The 6,438-nt window shown below is 38.9% G+C and overlaps 1 pseudogene; it reads right to left on the bottom strand.

The window, feature by feature from the left end:
- Positions 1-3,236: 3,236 nt before the first annotated feature.
- LOC128577003 (tissue alpha-L-fucosidase-like) lies at positions 3,237-6,134 on the bottom strand (annotated as a pseudogene).
- Between the last annotated feature and the right edge of the window lie 304 nt (positions 6,135-6,438).

Raw genomic sequence — 6,438 nt, 5'->3', positions numbered from 1 at the left:
ATTATTACTTAGTAGAGTAATTCTTGTTGTGGAAAATCTCTTTCGGAACTGATGGTGTTGGTTACAGAAAATAGCTTACAAACATCTTTTAATTTAGCACTTCAAAAAGCAAAAATCTGTATTTTAGCTCATCTTTCTTAGATGGCAGTATTGTCTGAATGTTTGTGTTTCCCCCTACAAAATTCATATGTTGAAACTTAATTTCCAAAGTGAAGCTGTTAAGAGGTGGGCCTTTGGGAGGTGGTTAGGTCATGAGGGTATAGCCCTCAGGAATGGGATTAGTGCCCTTATAAAGGAAGTTCATGGGAGATTGGACACACCTTCCATCAAGTGAGGATCCAGCAAGAAGGCTCTATTTATGAATCAGGAAAAGAAAGGATCCTCAACCAGACACTGAATCTGCTGGTGCTTTAATCTTGGGTTTCTACTCTCCAGAACTGTGAGAAAGAGATTTTTGTTGTTTATCACTAACCCAGTGTGTAGTATTTCATTATAATAACTTGATTGGACTAAGACATCTGGTATCATATTTTAAGCACATTTTGCCTTAAAAATCTTTTTGTTTCATTCATTTTGGCTTCTAATTGCCTGCAGTAAACTTGAATTGCAGACTAAGTTCCTTTCATTAGTAACTCATGCAATTATTCAATGTAAGACATTAAAAAACACACACAAGAATTTCCGATAGTCCTTTAATAATGGAAAATAGCACAGGCTAACTTTCTGAACAGTGGAGGGAATAAATGAAAAAAATACTTCATTTTTGCTATTGCATCTTCCCTTATAGGCCTTTTGGTCACTCTGGAAACTTTACTGAGTCTTACTTGCATCCTGTAGGATACTGTAATGGTTATAGCTCTAAAGTGGAGGACTGGCTTCTTGGGAGTCAAATTTTTCCCTTCTCAGAGTAAAAGCTTATTGGACTTCACTCTACTAATTCATCTCTTTTTTTTTATTTTGGCATCTTTTCCATATAATAAGTGAGTAGGAAGGGCCAAGAACATCTACCTGTTTGGAGAGAGACACAATTTGCTTAACTATCTAAATGTATACCAAAAAAAAAAGAATGAACTCCAAACTAAACCTCACATCTTATCACATCTTATACAAAAATTAATTCAAAATGTATGACTGGTTTAAATGTAATCTTGAAAACTATAAAGCTTTTAGAAAATAAAATATGAGAATATCTTTGGCACAAAGACCCTGATGAAGAATTCTTAGACATGATACTACAAGCATAATCTATAAAAGGAAAAATTGATAAATTGGATCTCATCAAAATTAAAATCTTTTGCTCTGTGAAAGACCCTGTGAAGATGAGGGAAAGAACCTTATAGACTGGGAGAAAATAGTTGCAAACCACATATTTGAAAAAGGAATGATGTCCAGAATAAAGAACTATCAACACTCAATCATAAAATCAGAAAATGGGCAAGACATAAAGAGACATGTAACCAATAAGCACACAGAAAGGTGTTCAACATCACCAGCCAATAGGGAAATGTGGTTTGAAACCATGATGAGATATTTTAGCATATTTTTTATAATAGCAAAACCAAAAAATAGTGATAACACCAAATGCTTAAGAGAATACAAAGAATGTGCTCGCTTCGACAGCACATGTAAAGAGAATACAAAGAAACTGGTTAAGGCATACATTGGTAGTGAAAATGAAAATAGTATAGGCACTCTGGAAGATAGTTTGGCAGTTTATTATAAAACTAAAACTGCAATTACTATATAATCCAGCAACATTAATCCCAGAGAAAAGAAAAATTTATTTTTAAAAGCCTGTATATGAATATTCATAGCAGCTTTACTCATAATAGCTAAAAACTGGAATCAGCCCCAATTCCCTGCAGTAGGAAAGTGGATAAAACATCTATCCTATGGAATTCTGTTCAGCAACAAAAAGGAACAAACTATTGACACATACAACATTGGAAGGATCTCAAGGGAATTATGCTGATAAAAAAAGCCAGTCTCAAAAAATTGCATATTGTGTGAATCCACTTATGTAATAGTCTCAAAATGACAAAATTATAAGGCTAGAGACTTTATTCGTGGTTTGCCAGGGAATAAGGCTTCGTGGAGAGAGTAGGGAGTGGATGTGGCTATAAATGGATAGCTCAATGGATTCTTGTGGCAATAAAACAGTCCTGTGTGTTGATATATACATATATATATATATTTTTTTTTTTGAGACAAAGTCTCACTTTGTCACCCTGGATAGAGTGCCGTCACATCATAGTTCACATCCACCTCAAACTCTTGAGCTTAAGTGATGCTCTTGCCTCAGCCTCCCAAGTAGCTGGGACTACAGGCACCCTCCACAAAGCCTGGCTATTCTTTTTTTTAAGAGAAGGGGGTCTTGCTCTTGCTCAGGCTGGTCTGAAACTCATGACCTCAAGCAATCCACCTACCTCGGCCTCCCAGAGTGCTGGGATTACAGGTGTGCACCACCATGCCTGGCTCTGAAAGAAAAACTATCTTAAGTTTTCATAAGTATCTACTGCGCCCGGCCTGGATATTGATTGTTATCTATTTATCTAATAAAATTGCATACAATTACACACACACACACGAGTGTGTGCAATATGAATGCTCCTTAACTTACAACAAAGTTATGTTCCAATAAACGCATCATAAGTTGAAATTTTTATCAAGTCAAAAATGCATTTAATACACCTAACTGACCAAATGTCATAGCTTAGCCTACCCTACCTTAAACATGCTCAGAACACTTCCATTAAGCTATAGTTGGGCAAAATCATCTGGCAACGCATTATCCTATGGAATATCAGTAGATTACCTTCATGATTGCATGGTTGGCTGGGAGCAGCAGCTCCCTGCCACTGCCCAGCATTGTGAGAGAATCTAGGACCACATATTGCTACCCAGGAGATCACCATTTAAAATTCAAAGTATGGTTTCTACTGAATGCAGATCACTTTTGTACCATCATAAGGTCAAAAATTTGTAAGTTGAACCATCATAAGTTAAAAGACCGTCTACTGGAGAAATCTAAATAAGCATTTTTTTTTCTTAGTTTAGCTGTTTAATCCCTTCTTTGGCTGACAGATAGAGATACCAGCCATAGACCTTAGATTTTTGCTTGATTAAGGCGTCAGTGTAATGCACTCAGTTCCTTTGATTAAAATGTATTGGAAAAGCCATCTCTGAGTGGAGAAGAGAGGTTGTTTTATTACAATGATGGTACCACAGAGGAAATTGAAGCAGCAAACAGCAGGGGTATCCTCTTCCTCTTGAACTCAAATATCACTTCACTCCTGTCAGCTTTACAGTCCAAGCAAACTGTACTGGGAGAGCAGAGGGTGGCAACTGGGGCAGATTGATGAGGAGACCTTTGCTGGATTTGTGGGCCACTTCAGATCTTCTTGGATTCTTAACATCATTATCGTTGTAGTTGAGGTAGTAACAGGGAATGCAAGATTTAAGATTCCATTTTCTGGCCAGTGCAGAAAAACGGCATAAACATGTGATCCTTTTGAGGTATACCATACAGACATCATGTTCTCCGATTGCACCTTCCATGGTTTGGAGGCATAGATAGCTTCCCCATTGATGCTCAGCCACTTCCAAAACCACAAGAAGCCTTTCTTGGAAGAAGGGAACAATCAATCCATCTTTAGTTGGTCCAATGTTCAGAAGACAGTTGCCTCCCTAAGTTGCTGAGTGAACCAATTCCGTAATGATCTGGGGTTCTTTTAACACCTCAGACATCACCATGTTGCGACGATAGCCCCAGGATAGCTTGTCAATAAGCTTGTCTAAATAACATTGTACTAATATTGGTTTTCTAGTTTATTGTTTTATTTCTAGTTTTATTGTTATGCTATGGTTATGCAGTATGTTACTACTGGGGAAAAGTGGATGGAGGGTACACAGGACCTCTTTCTGCATTATTTTGGAATTTTTTATTGCTATTTCAAGATAGTGATTCTTAGAACATCAAAACACTTGATAATGGAATGCAAGGCCCTCTCATACCTGACTACTACTTTGAGATCATGTAATATTACTCTCTGCCATGAATGACAATCCAACAACACTGATGCATTTTTGGCTCTAAAACACCAGCGTTTTCCCACTTCAGTTGCTTTGTATTTGATTTGCCCTCTGCTTTGTGCCTTTTTCCTGCCATTCCTTCTGTGGCTCACTCCTTTTCATTTTCCAGGTTTCCTCTGAGAGATTTTTCCTAGACATTCTATTTTATTTATTTACTTATTTAGAGACAGAATCTCACTATCACCCAGGCTAGAGTGCCATGGCATCAGCCTAGCTCACAGCAAGCTCAAACTCCCAGATTGCTGGGATTCCCTGCTAAACACAAACAACCACATATATACTTTGATGGCACATTTTTTTTTCAAAATGTGCATCTATATTTCTCTTATTTCTTTAATTATTTAAGTTTCTGTGTCTCACTAGGATGCAAGCTCCCCAGGTTGAGATCCTGTTTATTTTTTACAATACTCTATCATTTCATTGCATGCATATATTAGCAAAGTGTTTTAAAGTTACACATTAAAGACACACAAAAGCTATTGAAAAGGAGAATGACTGAATGAATAGTACAGTCCAGCTTGACGCCAGGGACCTACACAGCTCTCTTTCACACAGAGTATCTTTTTGGTTCTCTTAACAAGTTACCATAGCACTGGTGTGAGGCTGGCTAATACTGGGAGATACATGATTCTGGCCATACATTTTAACTGTTTTTTTCTTTTCATCTCATCATAATTAATCATACATACCTTATAGGTTTGTTATGAGAAACAATTAGGGGCATGTTTGTAGATGTGCCACATTGAGCACAAAAAGCTACAAAACACCCAGCAGCAGCCCCATCATCATTACACAGGATTGTTTTGGCTCTACACAGGACAACCCGAAATAATTTATTGGAGTTTTGAAACTTTATGCCAGATATACCCAAATTCCAGACAACTGTTACATTTTACAATGAGCCCTGTCGTGCAGGAAACAACTATTTAGTAAACAAATAGACCTGGAATCTTTGTTATCTGAAACAAAGAAAATTTCATAATTGAAAACTATAATCATGGAGAAAACTTACGTTTTTTTCATGGTCATGGTTCAAGAAGAATGATATGTATTACTTTCTTTTATTAGGCTTTCAAAGAGTTAGCCAAATACATTCATGTATCAAGTCTATGAGAGATAGATAGGGTTTTCTGAAATATTTAGGCTTGATTTTTAATTTAGCCAACTTTCCATTTCTCATTTTTATAGCCCCTTCTCACCTCCATCTAATCACCCTCAGACATTCAGTTTCCTTACGCTGCTTCCTGGCATCTAAGGATTCTAAGCAATGTCCAATTGTGTCTCAATTATGTAGACTTTCTCTATCTTTCTGGGATAAATAAAAATAATGTGAAGAAGTACAAAGGCTCGGCGCTCGTAGCACAGTAGTTATGGCTGGAGGGTTCGAACCCAGCCAAGGCCAGCTAAACAACAATGACAACTGCAACAAAAAAACAGCCAGGCATTGTGGCCGGCACCTATAGTCCCAGCTACTTGGGAGGCTGAGGCAAGAGAATCGCTTAAGCCCAAGAGCTGGAGGCTGCTGTGAGCTGTGACATCACAACACTTTACCAAGTGTGACAAAGTGAGACTCTGTCTCTAAAAGAAAAAAAAAAAAGGCGCCGCCTGTGGCTCAAAGGAGTAGGGCACTGGCCCCATATACCAGAGTTGGAGGGTTCAAATTCAGCCCTGGCCAAAAACCCCCAAAATAAAATAAAGTCAAAGTAGTACAAAGAACAATAGGGTAGGAATCCAGAGATCTGAGTCTACTTCTAGTAATTTCTTTCTTTCTTTTTATTTTTTTCACTGTCTAGTTCGTTTTAATGATTGGTCCAAAGGCTCACAGTAAAGGAAGGCTAGTCTTTCAGTTCCAGGAGCAGGCAAGACAGGGCAGCCCCGTGACACACAAAATCAAGGGGTGACAGATCAGGGTTAGGACCATTTCTTGATGACACTGAGATGTTTGAGCTGGTCTGCAACAAATCTGTGTGGGGTTGGGGGGGACTTGGAAATGGTGGCCATCTTGACGGCCTCAAAGGCCTGCACCTTGTGCAAGGCGGCATGGCCTTACTCCTCCTGCTCGGCAGTCGTGTAAGCCACACTCAGCCAGTAGTGGTTCTCCGCTTCAATCTCCAGACAAGAGATCATGCCCTGCTTTGCGTGCCACAACACGTACAGGGGCCGCCAGTGCTCCCGGATCCACTGCCAGCCAAGAATGCGGCAGTGCCAGAGGAGGGCAGGAACATGGTGCCTGCCGAGGAGAGGGGCAGATGTCCCGCTGCAATGCACGTCCTCCAAGCAGTGGGCTGACACTAGTTCTAGTATTTCACTTGATTAAGTGAAATTGTTCCAATTTCAGAACCTCAG

The sequence above is a fragment of the Nycticebus coucang genome, chromosome X (genome assembly GCF_027406575.1).
Source record: "Nycticebus coucang isolate mNycCou1 chromosome X, mNycCou1.pri, whole genome shotgun sequence".
Classification (NCBI taxonomy): Eukaryota; Metazoa; Chordata; class Mammalia; order Primates; family Lorisidae; genus Nycticebus; species Nycticebus coucang.
The sequence above is the reverse complement of the archived record's forward strand: the minus strand, read 5'-3'. Positions and strand labels throughout refer to the sequence as shown.